The sequence below is a fragment of the Macrobrachium rosenbergii genome, chromosome 19 (assembly GCF_040412425.1).
Source record: "Macrobrachium rosenbergii isolate ZJJX-2024 chromosome 19, ASM4041242v1, whole genome shotgun sequence".
Classification (NCBI taxonomy): domain Eukaryota; kingdom Metazoa; phylum Arthropoda; class Malacostraca; order Decapoda; family Palaemonidae; genus Macrobrachium; species Macrobrachium rosenbergii.
Window position 1 is genome coordinate 33,821,465 of NC_089759.1, and position 13,042 is coordinate 33,834,506.

Below are 13,042 nucleotides of genomic sequence, written 5' to 3' on the forward strand. Positions count from 1 at the left end.
TTTGATTTCTCCGAAGATGTCGACTTTAATCCTCAAATAATTCTTCTCTGGGTAAGGGAGTTTAAATTTTTAACACGGTAAGTGTGAGAGGTCAACGGTCAAACAAGAATTTTTCATTTAAGCTCAGGAGGGACGTAATCTTTCTCAAATATTCTTTCAAATAAAGTTACAATATGAAATTTTCTGTAATCTGCTGTTTACTTTATTTGCTTTCGTGGAAAGTCACTATTATTATTATTATTATTATTATTATTATTATTATTATTATTATTATTATTATTATTATTATTATTATTATTATTATTATTATTATTGATTGGAAAAATTTGTTACACGATTATTTAGTATTGTCTTCTGGCACGCCTTACGTATACTCCAAACTAAGGCCAATTCCATCGTCAAATTATCATTTATGTTATTGTTGTTGTTGGTCGTATTCCTAATAAAAAATAATAAATGCCTGGATGTGCGCCATAAAAGAAGGGGAATTGAATTTATCATTTAATGGATAATGAGTGAAGTAAGTTTTTTTTTTTTAATGTTTCTGTTAATTTGCGTCGCATCTTTGTTGATAAGATCATCACTGATTTAACCAAAGGCCTTTAACCTGACATGCAAGGACATATGACTGACCATTCAGCGGATCTGATAGGAAAGATATCACTCGCAAATCGAATATCTTAAATAAAATGCGAAGGGCCTGTAACGTAAAATCGTAATAAAAGTGGTAAAGCGAACTTACCGGGCCAATAAAACCATAATTCTTCATTGCAATATGAAAATAATACCCAAAGAATGTGCGCTCGAAAGATTGTACTAAGCGAATACCACCTCAGCTAAATGAACGCACCCTAGATAATAGACTTCGCCGCTACGCGTGGACTAAGAGTCACAAGAATAAAGTAAGAATAAAGTAAGTTTTTAAATCAGTTATGAACTGGCAATACATGACTTACATATCATTGTATATATATTATGGCAGTACATACATGTGAAAATATTTAACCGGATTAGTCCGTTTGGGACTAACTGACTTGTTCTCGAATTTTCAACATTTTTTTTTTTGCCCCATGAGAAGGTCTTACACATATATATATTATATATATTATATATGTATATATATGTGTGTGTATTTCGAACTTCACAACTCTTAATATAATAATAATAATAATAATAATAATAATAATAATAATAATAATAATAATAATAATAATAATAATAATAATAATAATAATAATAATAATAATAATAATAATAATATTATCATAGCTAAGGAAAGAGTGGTATATCTTGGGCATTGACAAACACTTAACAAGTGACTCCCACACAATCATGTTTCAGTACAAAGCTAAACCTATTTCAGTAGAAATACTTGACTTTTTCTGCCTCTCGTGTAAACAGCTATTTGCATTTTTACAGTATTGACTAACAGACATTTATACATTGCTAATGGTGTTAAATTCCTAGAAGCATGGAAGTACACAAGAATCTATATTCAGCCTAAAGGCAGGGTTATGCGGATCTAACTGTCGTCACTTAATTTATAAATTCAGCAACGGACGGTAGTAAGGGTTTATCTACAGCGAGCAAATTCACCTATATACATAAAATAAGTCTACAAAATGCGGTGATCTTGTAAGCCTATAACTGCTGTCCATACTCGGCCACCTGGATACGCTAATCCTCTATGCTGTCTAGGTCAAGAAAGGAACAATAAGTAACTGTAGCTTACTTTTGCTGTGTACATACATCCCTGACGTAATGAAAATGAAGACATTCACTTGACAATATACTTTACTGATACTTTCAGCACTTGTAGCTTTATTTCAGACGTGGTTAAAAGGTTTTATCCACAAAAATATTTTCTATTTTATCATCATTGGTTTTGGTGCCTCGCAAGGAATCAGCTTTCATTTGCAATAATTATCACGTTATATAATTGCAATATATGTTTGCTTACTTTACGAATATTATTTATCTAGGATGTAATCCTATGATTTTACTCAATTCTTTGTATTAGTTTTACACATCAGAACATTTACAGAAAATACACAAAGTTTAGGTAATGTAATTTGTTCTGATTTTTACAACTTTTTTGCCATAAAATTATGACTTTTTTTCCTGTGACTTTTTTCCTGTGATTTATTACCGTCCACCATAACTTAATGTGACCTTTTTTCGGGCTCAATTCATTTGGGCGAATTTGGGCATTACTCAACGTATCATTTGGGCGACCATCCATTGTACAGTTTGGGCGACAAAATATCAAAATCCTGCAAATTGGCACCAGTCATTTGGGCGAATCAATAAGGAAAAAGAGGCAGAAGTGTTTTAGGACATTTTTTCACGTGGTGATAACTCTGTAATCGGATGGCAGATAACTCAGTAGTTAGCTGGTTAATAACTGGCAGTAGTTACCAGCATGATTTATTCATTACTCGGCCATGGAAGGAAATCTCAGAAACAAACCGACGAAAAATGTGCTTTGATATTTTCTGTATTTTCCTTTTGTATAGACATAATATTAAAGAATGTTTCGTGGCGGTGCACAAACAAAATCTAGATGTAAAGCCAGAATTAGGTGACTAACCTTGGCTATCAGAAGTTTGCGGATCGTAGCCAGGATAAAAGTTAGACCGATTTTATCAAGTTTTTGTCCTGGCGCTCTCAATTCTAAAGCGAACCCAATTTACTTGCAGTTCTAAAACTGAGTATTACCAAGAGATTGGCAAAACTAAGGACCAGACGCACATCCCCATCCTCACGAAATCCTTTGAGCAATTTCAACATTCAAAAACTTTAGAGCCAGAGACAAGGCCACCAACCAATTAAATGCATTATGCAAAAATCCTGTATTTATATCCCCTCAATTACCCGATACATACAAGTCCAACGCTAAAGCCTGTGTTGTAGTAACCATTGACAGTCACATTAACTTCTACAATTTATAGGCATAAGCAATAGCCACTCCCGGGACAAATTATACTATCACTATTGAAAATTTGCTGCCTGCTTAACTTTTTAATTATAACCCTTACATAGCAATCTGGACTCATTCAACCACGTTAGATCCTTAAAATATTTACTTGGCAGCATCTCATGTCAAAGTGAATTTTCACTTCCAACTATTATCGCTCAAGTCACCTCTACATGCGTTCTCAGCTGTTATCATCTCCAGATCTTAAGGAACGATCTTAATTATTCCTGTCATCAGAGGGGTCAAAATACAATATGACTTTGCTGAATAACGTCTGAAAGTCTGCATAGACTATTGCTAGTAAACAAAATCGAAATTAATACATTAGAATCTCTTCAGAATTAAAAACCATTATTTCAGTTACTTCTCTCTCATATCAATTTCCCAATCTTACTTCTGTTAATTAACCAATAAGTAACTACCATTCCCTTGATTTCATATCAATTTCCCCATCTTCTGTTAATCAACCAATGAGTAACTACCATTCCCTTGATTTCATATCAACTTCCCCATCTTACTTCTGTTAACCATCCAATGAGTAACCACCATTCCCTTAATTTCATAGGACATTCTTTGTCTTTCAAGGAGTATTACAAAGTCTACTCCATCACATGACATTTTGGGGTTTGGGGTTAAAGAAATGGACAAAGCTTTACAGACATATAAATTATATTAAGTTGGTCTCCATACATGTAAATACTATTACATACCCAAAGTAGTCAGATTATAAAACTGAATAGTGGGTAGAGCACAGCATCTACTAAGTTCTAGCTGTCTGTGTAACCGAATTTAGAGCACTTCGAACCTCACGGGGTATGGGTATGTACAGCGTCTGCAAGTTGAGTAACTTGAGTTCTCGTGTCAGGGTAACCGAATTTAGTGCGCTTCGAACCGTCACAGGACATGCATAGCGTCTACAAGCTGAGTTCTTGTTGTCCGGGAAACCAAATTCAGAGGGCTTACAATCCTCACATGATATTCAGTCTTAACGAAAAGCGTTCTTTCCATTAGTATTAGTGTCGATGTTATGGTCTGCTGCAGCTACACCAAGAGCCTGTGCATAAGAAAAGTTCGTTTGATTTTAGAATATACTAAAAGTTTCCATGACATAACCTACCCTCAAAGTGAAAATAGCGTGTTCAGTTAGTCCCAGCAGCTATCCTAAAATTATTATAGTTAATAGTATATAGTCTGAGTAAACTTTCCCATTAACAACCCCATGTATTAGTATTGTTACTTCAAACTGCCATCAACTTTCACATTAACAATCCCATATATTACCACCATTGTTCCTTCAAACTCCCGAAAAGACAACAGGATAGAGAGTGCCATCCTTTAAGATATATTTAATAGGGCACCAATCTTACTGAAACACTGCACCTAACTTTAGTGCTACATAACTGTGAAAGGTGCCATGCAATGCAGACACTACTATCTGGCAACTTTCGTCCTTCAGTATACAGTCTTTAAGGGAATTGAGACTGCACAACCCCACCGGGCAAAAAATTAGTTAGGGGAATTCAGAATAAGAAAGGGGTTCCCAAAGCAAGCTTCAGCGCTGGAGGAAAGCTGGATCAACTATTTCCTAAAATGAAAGCTTTGCTTGAAGAGTCCCGCCTATTAGTATACCTGACAAGTCCACAACATCAGTGTTAAAAAATTCTTTAACATCCCAAGACGCAGGCCTCTTAGAAAATCGTTAAGATCCACCTAATACCTGTCTAGTTCCTGTTTACTAGTGGGAACGAAATTCGAAGTTATAAAAGTACGTCAGTTACCCTACCCTATTCTCAGCTCCACTATACATGCAAACTTACATCTCATGACCAAATAAACGTCTCAAGTACTGTAATACCCTCTGCTATTAACCTATCCTGTCAAATGTCTCCCTAGGTCTGACTATTGCGTTTTTTACCCGTCTAGTCCCAGCATTCTTGAGAGACTAGCATTTATTACCTTTATCCTAACCCATCCATCTATATAAAATTAGCACGTTCTTCACCCTATTCTAGCCTATTCTATATCTCAAGTTCCATATCTAACCTCCCATTAAGTCCTGGCCACACGAAAACTATCAACCTTGCAGTTCTAACCTAAGTAAGAAGTTGGTTGGTTTGAAATCCCTGTTGTGCATGTGACTAAGTCACCATGCTTGTTTTTGAACTTCCTGTTGTGCATGGTGAGCAAGTCACCATGCACAACATGCAAGTCCACCTTTGCCTGGCAGATGGCATCGCCACCCCGGCAAAGGTGGGCTTGGGAAGTGGCCAAAGAATAACTTACTTTAGACGCAAAACTTACTTTACTCTAGACGCAAAACTTACTGTACTTTAGACGCAAAACTTACTTACTTTAGACGCAAAACTTACTTACTTTAGACGCAAAACTTACTTACTTTAGACGCAAAACTTACTTACTTTAGACGCAAAACTTACTTACTTTAGACGCAAAACTTACTGTACTTTAGACGCAAAACTTACTTTACTTTAGACGCAAAACTTACTTTACTTTAGACGCAAAACTTACTTTACTTTAGACGCAAAACTTACTGTACTTTAGACGCAAAACTTACTGTACTTTAGACGCAAAACTTACTGTACTTTAGACGCAAAACTTGAACTTTTGCAGCTGAAATAATTACTCAAAGGGCTTTAAAAATTGTCAGTGTTCAAAAACATAAAATTCCAAAAGACTTAACTTTACAATACTAAAAAACAAAACTAGCTGAAATTACAAGATTAAACCACATAAGGCAAAAATTTAAATGTTTAAATCCACTAACTTAAAAAAAATAATCTATTTACTCTACACACTTTCAAAACTTAACTTAGGCGCAAAACTTAACTTAGGCGCAATGTTCAAAAACTTTCAAAATTCCAAAATAGAAACTTTACTAAACTTTACAATTCGAAAAAACAAAACTAGCTGAAATTACAAGATCAAACCACGTAAGGCAAAAGTTTAAATAAATAAACAAGTTTAAATCCACTAACTTAAAAAAGGTACTCTATTTACTCTCCACTTTCAAAAATTACCTTCCACACACATTAAACTAACAAACTTCCACACACATTAAACTAACAAACTTCCACACGCATTAAACTAACAAACTTCCACACGCATTAAACTAACAAACTTCCACACGCATTAAACTAACAAACTTCCACACACAAACTAACAAACTTCCACACACAAACTAACAAACTTCCACACACATTAAACTAACAAACTTCCACACACATTAAACTAACAAACTTCCACACACATTAAACTAACAAACTTCCACACACATTAAACTAACAAACTTCCACACACAAACTTTTGATGCTAAAATATAACTTAACTATTAATCAAAAATAAAAATTAAATACTTTAAAACAAAGTTCTGAAGCTGAAAAAACTAAAATTTCTTGAAATGTTCAAAGCTGGAAAAGTAATTTAACGTTTGCAATTTTAAAGATAAAAAAATAACTACAAAATTCTCAAAACTAAGGTTTTGAAACTGAAAAAATCCAAATGCATTAAAACAAAGCCTAAACTTAAAATGAAAACGTACTGTTTTGATTCTGAAAAAACTAAGCCAAAAAATGTTTGGGGGTTGCTCAAGTCCTCGTAACTAAAAAAAAAAACAAGAAATGCGTACTCACCCATTAATCCTATTTAGTCACAAGTTATCGGTACATCTGAGACAATTCAATAACTCATTGTGGCACGCTTATTTAACGACACCCTGACCTGAAATAAGAAAATATATATTAAAGCCCAAAATGTTCTAGCAAGTGGAAAGAACCAAAGGCTGATTATTGGTTACAATCAGCTGGGTCATCTGTTAAGTTTTGAAACACTAAGACAAGGAACAGCAAGCAAGGCTTTATACTGATAAGAGTTATTACTAGATTATTGCCGCTTATGGCTACAATAATTAAGTTCAAATCAACTTAATATTCCCCATAATAGGAAGGCTATGGTAGTCGAGTTAAGCCTAATCCTCAAGAAACTTTTTAAAACCCTAATGCATCGCAAGACTTTCTCCGTTGCAGTATCAAGTTAAAATGGAGATATCCGTAGCACTGCATAAGATTGCCAGTATAACACCAAAGTGCGTAGAATTACCACTCAATGCAATCTAGTTCAGCTTAGTACTAAAACTTCGAAACTAAGTCTTAAATACCATGTTGAAAAGCAATCTACAACAATACCTAACAAACATTTTGAACAGTTGTAGGAATTTACAAAAAAAAAAAGAATCGAAAATACCAATATTTGAAGATACAAAACCCGCAAACGGAAAGCTTTCACACGACAACTGTATGGCATGGCTCAAGTACTACAATCTAAATATTTGAGAAATATAAAACGCAAAACTGGCAACAGTATCCACTCGCCAACCCAACAAACCTTGAAGCACGCCTTCACGCCTAAAATCTTGCAAAGTCTGTTCACAATACGATATATCTGAGCAACTGCCCAAGCTTCACTAGGCCTCAAATGAAGACTTGCAAGTGAAGCTAATAGGCGACTTGATCCTAGAACAAATTGTAAGTCAGGCTAGAGAGCAGTTGTTCACTGCGCACCAAGACTATACAACAAAATACCGCCTAAAGTGAAGATCACACAAAAAAAAAAAAAAAATTTAAAAAAAGAACTACTATTCTGCAGGAGCTACGATACTGACGAGAAAACACTGAAACACAATTATAAAATATAAGAAGCACCTTACTTTCAAAACGCACAAGTACCCATCAGGGCTGACCATAAATCCAAACAAAGTGAAACCAACAATCCTTCAGTACAGCACGGCGGAGATCCCAAACGCAAATTAGCGCGACACTCGAGTTAGTATCGACGAAACCTGTCTTACCAAGCTCGAGGCTCAACCACACTGAAACAAGCTGTTCTTGAGGATAGCAGCCAACGACCGCTGCAGCCGCCGGTGTGTGGAACGTCAGTTACGTCACTTTATCGCCCTTTCGCCACCGAAGAAGTTTTAAGGCGATGACCAGAAAATCGACAGAAATTATTATTATTATTATTATTATTATTATTATTATTATTATTATTATTATTATATTGAGAGTTGCCGGGCACTCTTCCTTTTTAGCGAACTACCCCAATTATGTATCAGTAGTTAGCCCATCTGAAAAAAATTATTATTATTATTATTATTATTATTATTATTATTGAGATTTGCCATTTACTCTTCCTTTTTAGCAAACTACCTGAATTATGCATGTGTTTGGTCTTTATCTGGAAATTATTATTATTATTATTATTATTATTATTATTATTATTATTATTATTATTATTATTATTATTGTTGTTGTTGTTGTTGTTGCTGCTGCTGCTGTTGTTTTCAGCAGTGCTTGGGCATAAGGTTCGTGAATATTACTTTTTACTAGCGTACTTAATTTAGTATACTGTATTGTGTTCATCTTATCGTTCATCGTATGTGGCCCGGAGCAGAAACAAAGGATATTATTATCATTATATTATTAGTTAATGCAGCATGGTATCACAATGACATGGTCATAGACAAAAATAGTATAGAACACTTTTGTTAAGGTGATTCAACGGTGAGCTTATCAACTCGCACCGATGAATTTTTATAATTAAATTTATTATTACTAATAATGAAGGTGCGTAGGTTCGTAATCTGCTACGGTAATAGGCCACCTTCAGCGATTTGCCATATGGATTCAAGGCTTGCAGTGATAAATATATCCCAAAATTTGGGGGAAATTGAGAAGGTAGGAGGACAAAGTGGCATTAAATAAATAAATCATTTATATCTGTCGTAAGTGATATAATTAGCGGCTAATTCGAACAGTGGTCAGTGAATTTACTGAAACCAGACCATATTGTTCGATCATCGCCTGATGTTCGAATCCTGTTTCGATAGTATTAGGTGGAGCTATGAAAACTATTATCATCAGGATTATATATATATATATATATATATATATATATATATATATGTGTGTGTGTGTGTGTGTGTGTGTGTGTGTGTGTTTGTGTGTATATGGTAGGTGGAGCTCTGAAAAATATGATCATGTGGATTGTAAATATAAATAATAACCCCAAATCCCTCCCCAGTCACATTCCCATCATACGCATGCACACACAAATATATACTGTATATGACACATTGTCCTACCTTTGTAATCTGCAGTATGTTTATATACTAAAAGGTCCTTCTGTAAATTCACTTCTACGAACTTTTTTATGTCCTTCTGTATTCCCTTATGCGAAATTTTTAATAGTTTACCCTTCACTCAGTTATACTGAACTGAACTACACAGAAATTGCATGACTTCCTTTTCGCCACCTCTTGTTTACTGTTTAAAGTGATGCAGTGAATTTGTATAATTAATTAATGTAGTTATATTTCAGATTGAAATTAGTAGTCTTTACAAACCACTTTGCATTTATGGTTTCTATACTATAAATGATTTCAATCATGCCACATTTTATCAGTTACCTCACCAGTGTCGTCTATTTCATTACACTGAAGACATGATTATTTTGATTCGTAAAGGCTTTATTACATGATTAACGTTCAAGTCACTTTTGGCACTGGTCAAACTATGGCACATTATAACTTTTAATTTTATCTATTTAGCAACCAAGGGGCAAGAAATCAATTAAAGGATTGTTATCAAACCACATAGAAACAATAGTCTTATATTTTAGGACACAGGAGTTGTCAAATTCGGGAAAATAGCTGCAGACAAAGTTACAACACTCTGCAAGAGAGGAAAAAACCCTTCCTCTGACCCTTAAAATCCGAGGGTTACTTCCTTCATATCTTTGCCTTTATATTACCAACAATAATTTTCATATCTTTTTTTATTTTTATCGAAATAAAATTCTGCAATTGTAAATGAGAATAATCTTTTTTTCTCTTTACAGAGTTCGTTCTTTGGTCCGTAGCACAGCATGATACACATAACATCTGAGAAGGTGGCCTGTGTGGTGTCACGAGGCGTTTGAAAGACAGCAACTCTAGCTGAGCTCAGCGAGATACTTCAAGAAAAGGAATACAAAGACAGGTGACGTAAAAACTCCCATGGCATCATCATAATACCAACTTTGAAATTGAAGTTAAGGTAAAAATAATTACCTCATCACCTCATCACTTACATTTCATAAGCCAGATTCGTCACGCCTTAGATGTCCACTACAGCGCAGAGCTTCGCTAGTCGCATCATCCACTCATTTGTAATTAATCTACTTTCTGTGACTATCTCGTTGATTTCACTTTTTTTTTTTTTTTTGCATATGCTCTCATCACATTTGCATTTCAATTACGAAGGGAATTAAATCATTAACGCCCCAATTAACAAGTTCAACACCTCTTTCCCCATGATCATCCATTAGTAATTTTCTAATTAATAACCTGTCAAGTTGGGATTCATTCTTTTCAAATTGATGTTTGTTTTTTTCAGAAAATGAATTTTTCTCTCTCTCTCTCTCTCTCTCTCTCTCTCTCTCTCTCTCTCTCTCTCTCTCTCTCTCTCTCTCTCAGAATTCAAACTTATTACCAACAGTATTTCTATTACTTGCAAGAATGACACATAATAAAATTCATCATTAAAAACATTTAAAAGATTACGATAATATTCTCTTACATTTCTGTGAATGAGAGGAGCAATATAAAATTACTGGCAAATAAATAACCCACAATGTTTTTTGGTTGTTTACAATGTTGGCAAAAGCCAACGTCATTTGAAAATCCGGATTTAATAGAAAAGTTAAGTATACCTTAGTTTTACCAGACCACTGAGCTGATTAACAGCTCTCCTAGGGCTGGCCCGAAGGATTAGACTTATTTTACGTGGCTAAGAACCAAATTGGTTACCTAGCAACGGGACCTACAGCTCATTGTGGAATCCGAACCACATTATAGCGAGAAATGAATTTCTATCACCAGAAATATATTCCTCTAATTCTTCACAGGCTGGACGGAGAATCGAACTCGGGCCGAGCAGAGTGCTAGCCGACAACTCTGCCGACTCATCCAACGAGGAACTGAATATCAGCTAAACCGGATAACATCTACCTTAGCGTTTAGTGATCAATATTCAAATTACTGTTGGCAAGAACACCTCAGACGACGAAGCGTTATGAGATACTAAGTATATAATAAAAAAAATACTGTTTTTGACAACATGGCTGTTCATCAATGACGTCCCGCTCTTAATGATTAGCCTGGTTTGGGAGCACTTGTATTATTTTAGTTTTTTTTTATCATTCCAACCTTCTTATTCTTAATTTCATTTTTTTAGAAAGACTAAATCAATATTCACCTGAACGAAGATTAGTTTCATCAGAGATCCCAAAATCTTGTTTAAACATATCAGAACATATCATTAATTTTGTCTCTTTAACTGTAGATTTAATATTGATGGTGCATCATATTGTGAAGGGAATTTCCAAAAACTATGGAATGCTTCAGGTGCTATACTAATCAGATTAGGTTACTGGTAAAAGAGTCAGCGTAAATACGATTTTAAATTAGACCAAACCGACCGAATTGTTACCTGTCTATGAAAGAGAAGTACGTGAAAAATATTTAAGTTCTAATATGGTAATACTCTTCATATTAGCGAAAATTCGACGCTTCTCAGAAATGACTAATACTTTAGAAGTGATTTCCGAAAGTATTATATGGTCAAGAATTTTAACTTGGAACGCGTTTTTAATTAATAAAAAATCGTACCTTCGTTGATAACAACGTCATCTCCGTCCCCCTGATTAATGAGATGTTTACGGCGAAGGAACCTTAATTACCCAAGCCTAAGATTAATTAAAGTATTTTTCCTTTAGAAAAAGTGAAGTTGATTTTTAAAATATGATTTATGAAACTTTCGTGCTCTTAAGTAGCTTTCACATTTTGTTTCACCACGGACCACGGAAAATCGATCAGGAAGCTCTACCTCTTAATTTTGGCAAGTGCCTATCTACAGAATACCAGTGGTCATAGAATTATTATTATCATTATTATTATTTATTTTTTTTTGTCTACCACACTCATGCTATTCGACTGGGTGGTTCCCGCGTTCGAATCTCCGAACGGCCAATGAAGAATCAGAGGAATGTATTTCTGGTGATAGAAATTCATTTCTCGGTATAATGTGGTTCGGATTCCACAATAAGCTGTAGGTTCCGTTGCTGGGTAACCAATTGGTTCTTAGCCACGTAAAATAAGTCTAATCCTTCGGGCCAGTCCTAGGAGAGCTATTAATCAGCTCAGTGGTCTGGTTAAACTAAGGTATACTTAACTTTTGATACACAGAAACCAAAAATGCCTTCAGGAACCACTCCAAAGTTGGCAAAACAATCAACAACATGACTTCCTTCCATTATAATGTCTGCAAAAAAAAAAAAAAATATCACCTCCCAGTGACCAAATTTGAGTGAAATGGCCCAACATTGAGCTATGCCACAAATATAATTTAATTGCAGACGACTTTTGTAGTTAAAGTGGCAGGTGCCAGATTGAGTTACCCTTGTCGTTTCCAACAAATGACTGTTTTAATTAAGGTCTTGTCACTGATCGAACTATAACAGGTGAGGCGAATTTGGTATATGAAGAAAAAACTATGAAAATTTTATGCGGAAGTTCAAGTGAAAAATGATATAACGTGTATTTTGAAAAAAAAAAAAATAGATTTCACATATTATTACCGGCCGAGACTTGGAAGAAAATTAAAGTTTTTGCTCAACGAAAACGCCCAGTGAAACTCTGTAAAGAATATATGTATCGTATTTGGAATATCTATCGGTAATTCTGTCATTAGCAGACAAAAACTCTGAATTTATATTCTGCTTCCTTGCTCAAATATAATTTCGTGGACTGCCTTTGACAGGTTAATATAGTATTATATGGAGAAATACTTGAATGCAAGATATATCAGAATAGAAGGTTGCTGTGAAATTCGTTACATAATACTGTCATGACAGAATAGTGAAAAATATTTCGTGGAGAAACTCAAATAAACACCATGCAAATAATTTTTCCATCTCATATTGTCATATTTCCCTTGGGCCTTCCATTCCCCATGA

At 34.6% G+C, this 13,042-nt stretch overlaps 1 long non-coding RNA gene across 1 annotated transcript; it reads right to left on the bottom strand.

The window, feature by feature from the left end:
• Positions 1–3,636: 3,636 nt before the first annotated feature.
• LOC136848499 (uncharacterized) lies at positions 3,637–7,852 on the bottom strand. Its single transcript, XR_010856036.1, has 3 exons — positions 7,698–7,852; positions 6,625–6,712; positions 3,637–4,031 (listed from the first exon to the last, which is right to left on the bottom strand). It is a non-coding gene; the product is annotated as an uncharacterized lncRNA (long non-coding RNA).
• Between the last annotated feature and the right edge of the window lie 5,190 nt (positions 7,853–13,042).